This window comes from Ctenocephalides felis, unplaced genomic scaffold (genome assembly GCF_003426905.1).
Source record: "Ctenocephalides felis isolate EL2017-DRISC unplaced genomic scaffold, ASM342690v1 CF-g0.4_SCAFFOLD_03005, whole genome shotgun sequence".
Taxonomy (NCBI): domain Eukaryota; kingdom Metazoa; phylum Arthropoda; class Insecta; order Siphonaptera; family Pulicidae; genus Ctenocephalides; species Ctenocephalides felis.
In genome coordinates, this window is record NW_020539159.1 from 11,870 (window position 1) to 25,164 (window position 13,295).

At 31.6% G+C, this 13,295-nt stretch overlaps 1 non-coding gene across 1 annotated transcript; it reads left to right on the forward strand.

Moving 5' to 3' along the window:
• Positions 1 to 11,502: 11,502 nt before the first annotated feature.
• LOC113381694 lies at positions 11,503 to 11,621 on the forward strand. The gene has a single exon (XR_003367569.1). It is a non-coding gene; the product is annotated as a 5S ribosomal RNA (ribosomal RNA).
• The last annotated feature ends 1,674 nt before the right edge of the window (positions 11,622 to 13,295 follow it).

The window sequence follows — 13,295 nt, forward strand, 5'->3', positions numbered from 1 at the left end:
TTTATATTACGATACTAGTTTATTATTTATATTAATGTTATTTAAGAGTAAAAGTTTAATTAATTTAAAGGCAAAAGAAGATTTCTTTCAATTTATTATTGTGTACATAGAGAAAGTGTATGATTGTAAAAAATGTTTCTTAGTTGGTTCTTGAAGAAGGAAAGAATCCAAAAGCCCAAAACGTAGAATAAAATAAGTAAAATATTAATTATATTTTGTGAAGATAAAATTTATGTAATATAATTCAGAAAAAAAATTATTTAATAATAAATCTAAACTATTAAAATTTTATATATATGAACATATTTAATATAATAGTAATTAATAGCGTTTTTACTAATGTCGCTTTGAATATTTTCTAAGTAACATTTCACAGATTATGTAATTTACTAACTGTCTCATATTGAAATGAATGAAAAAGAAGTTATGTATAAACTTTAATGACTACTACACTGAATAAACTAATAACGACAAACTAATGAGCGTATACTTCGTAACATAAAATGATACAAAAACATAAAAAGCATAAAACATAAAAACCTTTTAGAACCGCCCTTTGATTAACAATGCTATTACTACTCCATGGAACTAAGCACACGCACACCATCAAACAATGCACAAGGGAAGCAGAGGTTCGCATTGTCGCATTTTTCAGTAGAGTCAAATTTGTTTGGCTGTCCATTTAGCAATTCTTGTTGAATTTAGAATTTATTTTAAAATATTTATAATATATAGTAAGTCTGGAAAAAACTTAGTGCGTGAATTTTTGTGAATAATAAAATGATCTATGATATCAAATAATAATTGGCTAAGAACATATTTTGTGAACAGTTTATAATTAAAATCCAGCGGTTAATTAATACAATTTTGAGTTTTATGGTTAAAGTACGTAAGTATATTTATTACTTATATTATATAAATAAACATACATATTTAGTAAACAATGATGTGTTTTATATATTCTAGATTGACTAAATTGAAATGGATGTAAAATCAGCTGTAATATAAAAGCTATCAAAAATGCAAAAATGGATTTGATAAAAGGTAATAAAAATATTAACAAACTTATTAAATGCAGACTTTTTAATAATTTATTATCGCTTTTGAATATTTGATATTCGTATTTCCATCAACAGTTTTTTGTTTTAATTTAAAATTATAATTGCACTGTTGTAAATTAATGTTAAAATTTTATATTTACTGTATTTTTAATTATTTCAGATTTAACTGTGATCGAGTTCTAGAAAATATGAGTTTTCAATAAACTACAATGCCAGGAATGTTTTTTTATTAAAAGCTAAGTAACTGAATTTATTATGAGTTTATAAAATCAATATATTCCAGAAATATTGCTATAAAATATTAATATATTTTATCTTATTTCAGGTGTAATCGTGATCGAATGCAAGAAAATGTTAAAACATGTGTAAAAATATCCAAATAATATAAGAATTTCCATCACTAATTAAAATACTTATAAATAGACAATAAAGGCGATAGGATTAACAAAGATGAGATTATGATTTACCATTAAGATCCTCCAAATTATTATAATGACTGAAAATATTTTGATTGTTCTATACCTTATTATCATAAAATAATGTGTAAATTGTTAATAAAATTTTTAAGATTCAATACATAAACTATTTAAAAATGTGTGTATTCATTTAGAATAAATAAACTTTTATTATCAATGAGTTGAATACTGTTTTTCTATATAAGTTAAATAATATTTTTAAATGTGGGTTAAATAATAATTTTGAATTTGGGGTAAATATTGTTTATTTATATTGAGCTTATATTGGTTTATGTAGGGTAAATATTGTTTATTTATATTAATCTTATATTGGTTTTCAATATTGAGCTTATATTGGTTTTGAATGGGATTTTAATATTGTTTATCAATATTGGATTTATATGGGGCCTATATTGGTTTTAATATTGGATTTATATGGGAAAATGTTAACAGAATAATATTATAGCAATATTGGTAAACAATATAGAGCCCATAAAAAGTACAATATTGCGCCACGATTCGTTTCTACTAGGGTATATATATATATATGTAATTTCTTACCTATAAAGTTAATTAATTTTATTAATCAATTTAATTTGTTACAACAAACACTTAGAAGAGTTATTTTTGAGATTATTTTTGGTAAGTTTTTAAAAATCAGTACGTCCAAACTATTCATTCTATAAGGTTGTAGTTTGAGTATGTGTTACCTTAATCATCCCTTCATGCATAAAAAATACTATACTTTCATAATTATACCCAAAACTTAATATTTTGCGATCCAAATAAACTTAATACATCCAACTTTTCAAGATTTTTTTTTTGAGATTATTTTGGTAAGTTTTGAAAAATCAGTACGTCCAAAGTATTTATTCTAGAAAGTTGTAATTTGGGTATGTTATACCTCAAACATTCCTTTAACTGCAAAAAATACTAAACATACAAATATTCACACAGAATAATTATTATAAATTATTTCCTAAACCAGCTATAAATCCTCAAAAATTTAAATTTAAATAAAAAATATTTTTTTCATACAACTACTTATATTGTGACGAGAGGGGTTGAAGCCCCCTTCTTGGGGTTAGCAATGGCTGCCAAATATTATATTTTAGCCTTGCAACCCCGTTACGAAGGGGTTACTTCAACCCTCCAATCGCCCGCTAAAGTACCTGTAATTACCTGTGGGGGTTAGTAGCTACTATACGAATGAAACCAAGATTACTTTTATAACTAAATCTATTAAAATAATTAATAATACATTCCGCATGTATTTGTGGAACTTGACTGTACTTGCATACAGTCAATGTTCCCTAACTAATGCTTCTTATTCTTATATCTTATGCTTATACGAATATATGAGTATATGGGGAGAATAGCTACAGCTTATAATCTACATAATCTGACCTTTAAGCTGGACCTGTCTTGTTGCACAACACACACACAACTAACACTAACGTATCCCAAGGCGTTCGCCTATGGGATACGTCTTCGTTGGCTCTAACTTCTTAATTGCCAGGATCTCCGGAGCGTCTCTCTGATGGACCCAAAGAACCGATAGATAGTTAGGGGTAGGGGTAGGAATGGTGTACCCTGGGGGTTGACGACCATCAGGCGACAATAATTATCAATACGACGATAATTATGATTATCGTCACACGCCCCCCTGTCACACCAGAGCCGCCCTCGGCTCTAAAAATTGTTGCTACTTCCCAACGATGTTTGAGGTCCCCGTAGCGGTATCCATAATTGTTGGGTGTACGTCCAGAGCCTGGTTTACTTAATATGAATTTGAACGTAGACTGTAGTTGTGGGTGTGTGCCTTCACTAATTGTGCTTTCGGTCAGATTTATGTCGTCTTGGGTTCTTAACTAGCTATTCCCCCATTTATTAACAAAGAAGGTTGATGAACAATAAACAAAAAAAGTGATCGATAATAAACATAACAAGTATTCAATAAAAACATATATAAATCGACAACCATAATCTTTAAAACAAATATCAAAACTAAATTTATATATGGGTCAATTTGACCATCAACTTGAAACTTGAACTTAATTAATTTTGTTTTCCAAGAGCTCGTGTTTGAAAAAAACTGTACTTATTTGAACTTCAAATCGCGATGTTATTTAAATTAGACACAAAAGAGAAACTACCATTTATACATAATGCTACAATACAAAAAGAAAAATTACACGTGGTAAGATTAAGATGTTACTAAAAAGAGAACGTTTTCTTGTACAATTTTTTTCGGAACACGCTATCTTGAAAACAAACCTAACCTATGTGTGTGTGCTGTTCCCTAATTTCTTGGTTGTAGTATTAGTTATTATGAAATAAACGTAACCCGAAATCTAAATTAGTTCGCCAGAATCGATGAGCCCGATGATATGGACAATATAAAGTAACGCGTATAAAAACATAAACAAATAACGAATGTGACGATGAACAATAAGAAAAAAAATTATTTACATTTGCTATAAACTAAACTCGATACTTAAATCACTAGATGACTAACGAGCGCGACATTTACAGTAATTCAGCCTCTACTGGTGTGATTGCCCCCCAAACACAAGACCACAGATGGGGGCTAAGATCTAGTTATCCTTCTTGCTCCCCCCGCAGCGCCCCAACCATAATAACACTAGACCGACCGCTTATGCCCACCCAAAAACAATGGCACTTACAATCACCTTTGTAAGCGGGACACACCCAGAGTTCCCCAGCTCGGCACAAGGGCCCTCAAAGGTTGTCCCTTCGCGGGGAAATGGCGACGTGCGACCTATGGCGCCATTCCAGTCTCACTGAAGGTACCTTCTTAAAATTTTTCCAAATAACTCAATATAATACTCATAATAATTCGACGGCTGCGGGTTTGATTAAGGGCGGTTTCCCCGATTGAAACCGTACGCGTCCATCGATTCGGACACCTCAATGGTCCTCGCTCGTGGACAACTGGGCCCAGCTTTAAACAATAATATTCTCATATACACATAACAAAAACGTACATCCGATATGGCTCCTGATGTAAGTCTGCAGACTTATATTTATACAATTTACGTTGCAACAACCTACTCTTCAAAAAAAAAGTCCCACTATAACTTCTTTGCACCATGACGACTAAATATCCTAACATATTCTAAAACTTAATTCTAAAACCTATCTAAGGGAGGGGGAGGGGAATCTTAAGTCTAAACTAATATTATTATTGTATTTAAAAAAAAAAAGTAAATGATTTTTTTTTCTCAATCGTATACTTCTACGACGAAAAAATCTTCTACTCTACCAAAATGAATCATGTCGTAACGATCTAATTTCTTATGAAACGAGCCCGGACGTTTCATGAGACAGCGTTACTGCTTGTCCCGGCCGCTCGGACTAAAGCTACGTCAACCGACGGCCGAGTTGCCTACGGTATATTCATATACAAAAAAAAAATACTATTGAAAATAAATCATTAAAAAAAAGGTGGTGAAGGCTTCGACACGATCCCTCAATTTATATATTCATCTATATAAACTAAACTTCCTTATTCTTGATTCTTCATCATGTTCTTCCTATCTCTAATACTCCGTACATACTTGTTTCCTTTATTAATTTCCTCATTTCATTTACTCTATTTGCCATATCGGACCCCTTAATCAGGATTGGGCGGTCAAAAACACGAGCCAATAACTATTGACGAGACAGAATTAAAGTATTTTCAATAAAAATAAAATCGTATTTTGTCCATATAAAAGGGCGTCACGAAAATTAAACAACACGCCGACGGTATAAACTAACGCGATAATACACTACAAACGTTCGTTTGGTTTGATTTACGGTGACATTATCAATAAACAAAAAAAACAACACGACGAAAATAATAGTTTACCTCGAATCATTCTCATACTTAACATAAAACTATTATACTTGATACATATACAATCGGGCACCATAACATAATTAACTTTTTAAATTTGCCCTCTATACTCTCATTACCTTGTAGCAAAGGCTATAAACTCTATCCGTAAACCAAACCAAACCTTTCGCGACGCACGGCTAAAAAAAAACGACACAACGATATATACATATATAAAACAAAACATTCGAATATATTAAAGTGGCGAACAAAACGGATAATGCAATAATGATAAATAGGATAAAAACAGTAAAAGTGACGAAGTTACGCGTATGATATAAAACTGATTTATTATGGAATAATAAAACATTAAAATTAATAAGAATTAGACAAACGTGAAGAAGAAAAAAAAACTACTAGTTCGAAAATAAAAACAGCGAAAAAAAGTGTCACTGGCCGTTCTAGCTGTATGACGCACACAACTAGAGCGTTTATCCAACCGTCGGGTACAGGTCCGTACTTGGCAAGACCGAGTGAAACCCTTACCAGTGTCCCTGCGCCCGCAGAGATATGACTTCTAAAAGACACATTGTGCCTGCAATCTGCTCTAATTAACGAAGGTTGGCTAGTCCTTTCGTTACCGTGCCGCATACGATGTATAACTAGACTGGTCGCGATAGCCGTTGTGATCGTTATGCAAAGAAATCATATCCCAATCCTATCATTAGTAGGATCGGTCGGATAAAGCCGCGAATAGAGCACCAGACAATGGTGACCCGGCAGAACTGAGGCCAACATTAGTACGCGTAATAATAACAAAAGAAAGAGAGAAAATATTTAAAAAAAGAAAACATTATCAAAAATCAAATTATTAAAACTAATAATCATAATCAAAATTATTAAAACTAATTCATTATTGCATCATCTTACAAAAAAAAAAAAAACACGAAAATACACGACGTTAAAATATAAAATATAAAAAAAAACTATACTAATACTACAAACCAATTACTCTATACCTACTTATAATACAACAATCCAGCTGGTCAGATATGAATAGCATATATCCTTGTTAAACTAACAAATCCGAATCGGCACTGTCTGCCTGGCTCAAAAAACTTTGACTCTCTGCACGCGTTTCGTACGCGCCAAACATCTCACCCCGTGAGTTTCTCAAAATTCTTACACTTTTACACATAAGCACGCTAGTCTTTATGCTAATTCTCCCCCGTAAAATTACTTAAAAATAAAACCAACGATAATAGCAATTTGTTAAAACTTGTTAAATTGCTAATCCTACGCTTGACTACCAAAAGTGACAAAAAACTTGACTTGTTCGGATAACTTTCAAAAACTTTTAAACTGATTAATTTATTATAAAATAATTTTCAACTTAAATTAAATTTTTCTATATAAAATAAAAAGTAAAAATTCTTATCCTATGAATTTAGTTGAAAAAAAAGTTAACAAATTATTTAGCTAAACTCTCATAAGAGTTTAAGTAATTTACCAACAATAACATAAAAAAGAAAGACACAAATTCTTATCTAGTAAACAATTAACTTATTTAAAAAATCCTAACTAATTAATCTATATAAGTAAAGAAAACTTAATATTTTTTCTACAACTTTCTTGGTCTACATAATATTCTGAATTAATAATTCAAAAAAAATCACAGATAAGAAACCTAGACCTTAATTTAATTAAATTCTCCTAACTATTTTATTCATAGCACGTAAAAAGTAAAAAGTAATCTTGCCTCATTCGTCTTTAAAATCGAAAAATTTGGTAATTACAGGGTTTGTTAACAACCGCGAATAAAAAGAAAACTAGAACAAAAATAAATGAAAACCGCTCAAACTATTTGTGTTTATCTGTATTTATATCCGTACTTATGTTTATATTATTAAAAATGACAACAAAATGCATTATGCGCGCGAACATTCTCAAACCGTTTAACAATCACTGAGTGTGAGTATGAAATTTTGGACTTGTACGCTATGCCTGTGTCGCGCACAGGTCAGGTCAAAATCACTGAAAAAAGATACTTGAAAGTTAAATTTCTCCGAAAAGTGGCCATGTGTTTTGCGTGACCACGCGTATCTGCGCTAGAGTGTAACATATTTGAGCTTACTAGAAAAAATATATTCGACAATTTGAATATTATTTTAGAAAACTAAAAATATTTTTGTGGATATATTAACGCGATTTTTATAATAAAAAGAATAAAATGAAGAAAAAAAAAATTGCAATTACATCTACGATTATGTGAATTTATAAATTTTATTTATTTATTTATTTTTTTATTGCTTACTATTCAAACATAATAATGTAATAATTTGTAATACTGTAAAACAAAAATGGGGAGAAAAAAATAGAATTAACTTAATAGAGCAAGAATTAAAATTGAATTCGATTAGAAAAAAAATACAATTTTGTTATTTTATAAATTTTATACTATTGAATATTCAAAACTATTTGCAAAGCACCAAAAAAAACCGCGAAAAGTATAATAAAGTTTAACAAATCCATTAAAATACAACAACTAATAAAGTTTCACACTCACGCCTTATTTAAAATCAAATCAATGATTTATAATCTTAAAATATCGGGATACGCGCTTTTAAGAAACTTAACTACAGATAAACACATGTAGCAATATACATACGAAAATACACAAGCATAAAGAATTTGCGCGACGTTTAAAATTTGATTTATTCCTACAAACTTTTATAAGAATTATGAACACATTAAAATACAACCGAACACGTAAACAGTGGGAGCTACTCGCTTGGTTTTTTATTAAATATTATTAAATATAAAATAAAAATTTGTAAGTTGGGGATCGAATGCGTTTTCACCATTGTGACGAGAGGGGTTGAAGCCCCCTTCTTGGGGTTAGCAATGGCTGCCAAATATTATATTTTAGCCTTGCAACCCCGTTACGAAGGGGTTACTTCAACCCTCCAATCGCCCGCTAAAGTACCTGTAATTACCTGTGGGGGTTAGTAGCTACTATACGAATGAAACCAAGATTACTTTTATAACTAAATCTATTAAAATAATTAATAATACATTCCGCATGTATTTGTGGAACTTGACTGTACTTGCATACAGTCAATGTTCCCTAACTAATGCTTCTTATTCTTATATCTTATGCTTATACGAATATATGAGTATATGGGGAGAATAGCTACAGCTTATAATCTACATAATCTGACCTTTAAGCTGGACCTGTCTTGTTGCACAACACACACACAACTAACACTAACGTATCCCAAGGCGTTCGCCTATGGGATACGTCTTCGTTGGCTCTAACTTCTTAATTGCCAGGATCTCCGGAGCGTCTCTCTGATGGACCCAAAGAACCGATAGATAGTTAGGGGTAGGGGTAGGAATGGTGTACCCTGGGGGTTGACGACCATCAGGCGACAATAATTATCAATACGACGATAATTATGATTATCGTCACAATATGTAAAATATTTGAAAATGGACTCTTGCAATTACTAAGTGTCTTTCAAAATTAATTAGTATAATAATCAATTGTTTTAAAAAAATGTAAATGAAGTATATGATACCTTAAACACTCCTTTAAATTATAAAAATATAAAAACCTTTATATATCATACAAAAAATTAAATAAAAAATATTTTTTCAAACATCTACTTGTGAAATTCCTGGTAAAAATTTTTGCAATTATAAAGTGTCTTTGAAAATTTATATAAAAAAAACTAATTGCTATAAAAATTTGTAATTTAAGTATGTGATACCTTAAACATTCCTTTAAACACAAAAAATACAAAACTTGTAAAAAACGTCTAGAATTATTTTACATTAATTTTTTTAACTACACACTTTCATTTTACTTATAAAAAACAATTTGTACTTTTAGATATAAAAACCTTCAGTGCACGACTTAAACCAATACTTCTTTTTACACATAAGTTTTTTTTGCGTCTATTAGTTAATGTTGTAATAAGTTATATAAATAAAATAATATTTATTACTATTTTATAACCGTTCAAAAGTATTTTTTGGCACAAATCCAAAACTCTATTTTGTTTCTTTTAAATTTTATTGCATTTTCTGGTAAAATTCTTAATTCTCCATGGTACGTAACAAATGAAACCATTCACAGCGACCTCAAGATGAAAACGCTAAATAAAATGAGTTAAAAAAAAAAAAAAAAAAAAAAAAAAAATCTGGTAAAGATGTATTTATTGGTTTTAGCTGTAAACTATTTTATTTGAGGAAATTTATTATTTCAACATTATTTTAAATATTAAATATCAAATTTTAAAAATCAAATTTTAATTATAAACAGTTATTATTAAACTTTGTTTTAAATGTTTAAGATTTACAAATTTAATATCAAAGTAAAATGTTCTTGTGTGAAATTAACTGCACGTAACATGGCGGCCATTTTGAGTTAAATGTGAAGTTATCAAATTGTGTCAAAATGTTATTATAAATCAATTTTAATACTAATTGCAATGAATTTAATGAATAAAACTAAGTTTTTAATATTTAGTAGTTATTATTAAATCGGTTTTATGGTTTACATAAGGCAAATTTAATATATTTAGGAAAAACGATTACGTGTGAAATTAACTGCACATAAAATGGCGGCCAAATGTGAAGTTGTCTAAATGTGCGAAACATATGCAAAATATAATAAATCAAGTTTAATATTAATTGCAATGAATTTAATTACTAATTATAGATTTAATAAGACTCAATAGTTAATATGAAAATCGGTTTTATAGTTTAAATAAAGTAAATTTAATATATTTAGGAAAAACGTTTACGTGTGAATGGTTAAGTGTGTTCATATAATTTTCTCGAGATTTTCCGATTTTCCTGAAATTTTACGACAGCAACTCGCCTGTAGGCCACACCGTTGGGAATTCGAAGTTGCGATATATGGGAAAAAAACTAAGAATTTTGAGACCTTTCTAACGATGTATAATACTTTATATGTTTTCTTTACAGAAATATCGAATCGTGAGGAGTTTTGCTCCAACCTAGCCGCACTTTGCATTTTGACATGTTAACATCTACACATACTGCTCTATAACATGAAAACCGTAAAAGATACGAAAAAACTTTGTTCGTACGAAAGATGCAGAATAAAATTATGAATAAAATGGTATATGAATGGTTAAGTGTGTTCATATAATTTTCTCGAGATTTTCCGATTTTCCTGAAATTTTACGACAGCAACTCGCCTGTAGGCCACACCGTTGGGAATTCGAAGTTGCGATATATGGGAAAAAACTAAGAATTTTGAGACCTTTCTAACGATGTATAATACTTTATATGTTTTCTTTACAGAAATATCGAATCGTGAGGAGTTTTGCTCCAACCTAGCCGCACTTTGCATTTTGACATGTTAACATCTACACATACTGCTCTATAACATGAAAACCGTAAAAGGTACGAAAAAACTTTGTTCGTACGAAAGATGCAGAATAAAATTATGAATAAAATGGTATATGAATGGTTAAGTGTGTTCATATAATTTTCTCGAGATTTTCCGATTTTCCTGAAATTTTACGACAGCAACTCGCCTGTAGGCCACACCGTTGGGAATTCGAAGTTGCGATATATGGGAAAAAAACTAAGAATTTTGAGACCTTTCTAACGATGTATTATACTTTATATGTTTTCTTTACAGAAATATCGAATCGTGAGGAGTTTTTCTCCAACCTAGCCGCACTTTGCATTTTGACATGTTAACATCTACACATACTGCTCTATAACATAAAAACCGTAAAAGATACGAAAAAACTTTGTTCGTACGAAAGATGCAGAATAAAATTATGAATAAAATGGTATATGAATGGTTAAGTGTGTTCATATAATTTTCTCGAGATTTTCCAATATTTTGTTGCTAAGAACAAAATTTCAAGTCAGTTATCCCTGTGGCAACTTTTCGGTTGCTTCGCGTTCAAGTCAGTTATCCCTGTGGTAACTTTTCGGTTTGTTCGCGTTCAAGTCAGTTATCCCTGTGGCAATTTGTCGGTTGCATAGCGTTTCTAGGCAACTGTCCCTATGATAACATTGCAGACATATATTAAATTATTACTGAAATTTCGTTTAAAACTTTATGTATACATATGATTGTATAGTTTTACTTGTCGTCAACGATCATACCATGTTGAATATACCGGTTCTCGTCCGATCACCGAAGTCAAGCAACATCGGGCGTGGGTAGTACTTAGATGGGAGACCGCTTGGGAACACCACGTATCGTTGACTTTTTGCCTTAGTATTTAACCGATGTTAAGTCAAATTATAAATAGTACATACTCTCGGTATAAACTGTTAAAATCTTTGATAGAGATGAGAAAATAGTTTATGTAAAATGAAATAATATATATATATAAGTACTGAATATTTTGTTATAAAAGATATAAATATACTGAATATTTTGTTATAAAAGATCTGAATATTATAGGTTGGAAGTTACTACTTATTTAGAGTATATCACAAAAATTAAATAAAAATAGCAACTTGCACGTATTTTACAAATTGACAACTTGCACGCATTCTGCAAATTGACAACTTGCACGCATTTTGCACATTGGCAACTTGTACGCATTTTGCATTATTGACAACTTACACGTACTTTGCTTGATTGGAAACTTGTACGCATTTGATTTGATATGTAACTTGTATGCATTTATATAATTGGTAACTTGTACGCATTTCTAAGAACTTAGCGAAAAACATTCTCCCTTATAAAGAAAAAATTATATAAAATATAATCATATATTCTAAATAAGAATACCAAATGTTTCTCTTTAAAATTACAATTTTCCTCGCCAACTATAAAGCATATTGAAAACAATTTAGCTTACTTTTAGAAATAATGAATATATCAAGTATTTCCATAGAGGCGAGTTTTATGTAAAATAGCTAAAGGTACCAACGAAGTGCCGTGTGTGTTACAATATGCACAATTTTCGACGGTAAAATCGAAATGATTGTGGCATACTGTAACCGGCTACAACGTAAGGCTTAAGGCTTATGCTCTAATAGCGTGGGGTGACGTCAAGCAACATGACGAATCCCCAAGCCAAGGGCTGAGTCTCAACAGATCGCAGCGTGGTAACTGCTCTACCGAGTACAACACCCCCGCCAGGTACCTAAGTCGTTTACAAACGATTCCGAGTCTCGACATCGAACTAGTGACCCATGATCGACCGCTATAGGCAGGACAGATATAACGGATGGATACCGCCACCGTCCAGCGCCTCATTCGGCTAAAAATGGCTCGTGCGATAAACGGCGTGTGCCGAATACCTAATAAATCACATTGTATTGAGCCTTTCGACTCACGAGACTCCTAGAGATATCGTTGCTTACTTTGTCTAGAACAGGATACGGCCTTAGAGGCGTTCAGGCATAAATCCCACGGATGGTAGCTTCGCACCACCGGCCGCTCGACCGAGTGCGTGAACCAAATGTCCGAACCTGCGGTTCCTCTCGTACTGAGCAGGATTACTATCGCAACGACGATTCATCAGTAGGGTAAAACTAACCTGTCTCACGACGGTCTAAAACCCAGCTCACGTTCCCTATTTGTGGGTGAACAATCCACGCTTGGCGAATTCTGCTCGCAATGATAGGAAGAGCCGACATCGAAAGATCAAAAAGCAACGTCGCTATGAACGCTTGGCTGCCACAAGCCAGTTATCCCTGTGGTAACTTTTCTGACACCTCTTGCTGAAAATCTTCAAGCCAAAAGGATCGATAGGCCGTGCTTTCGCAGTCCCTGTGCACACTGAACAACGGGATCAAGCCAGCATTTGCCCTTTTGCTCTACGCGAGGTTTCTATCCTCGCTGAGCTGGCCTTAGGACACCTGCGTTATTATTTGACAGATGTACCGCCCCAGTCAAACTCCCGCCTAGCAATTTCCTCGAATCGG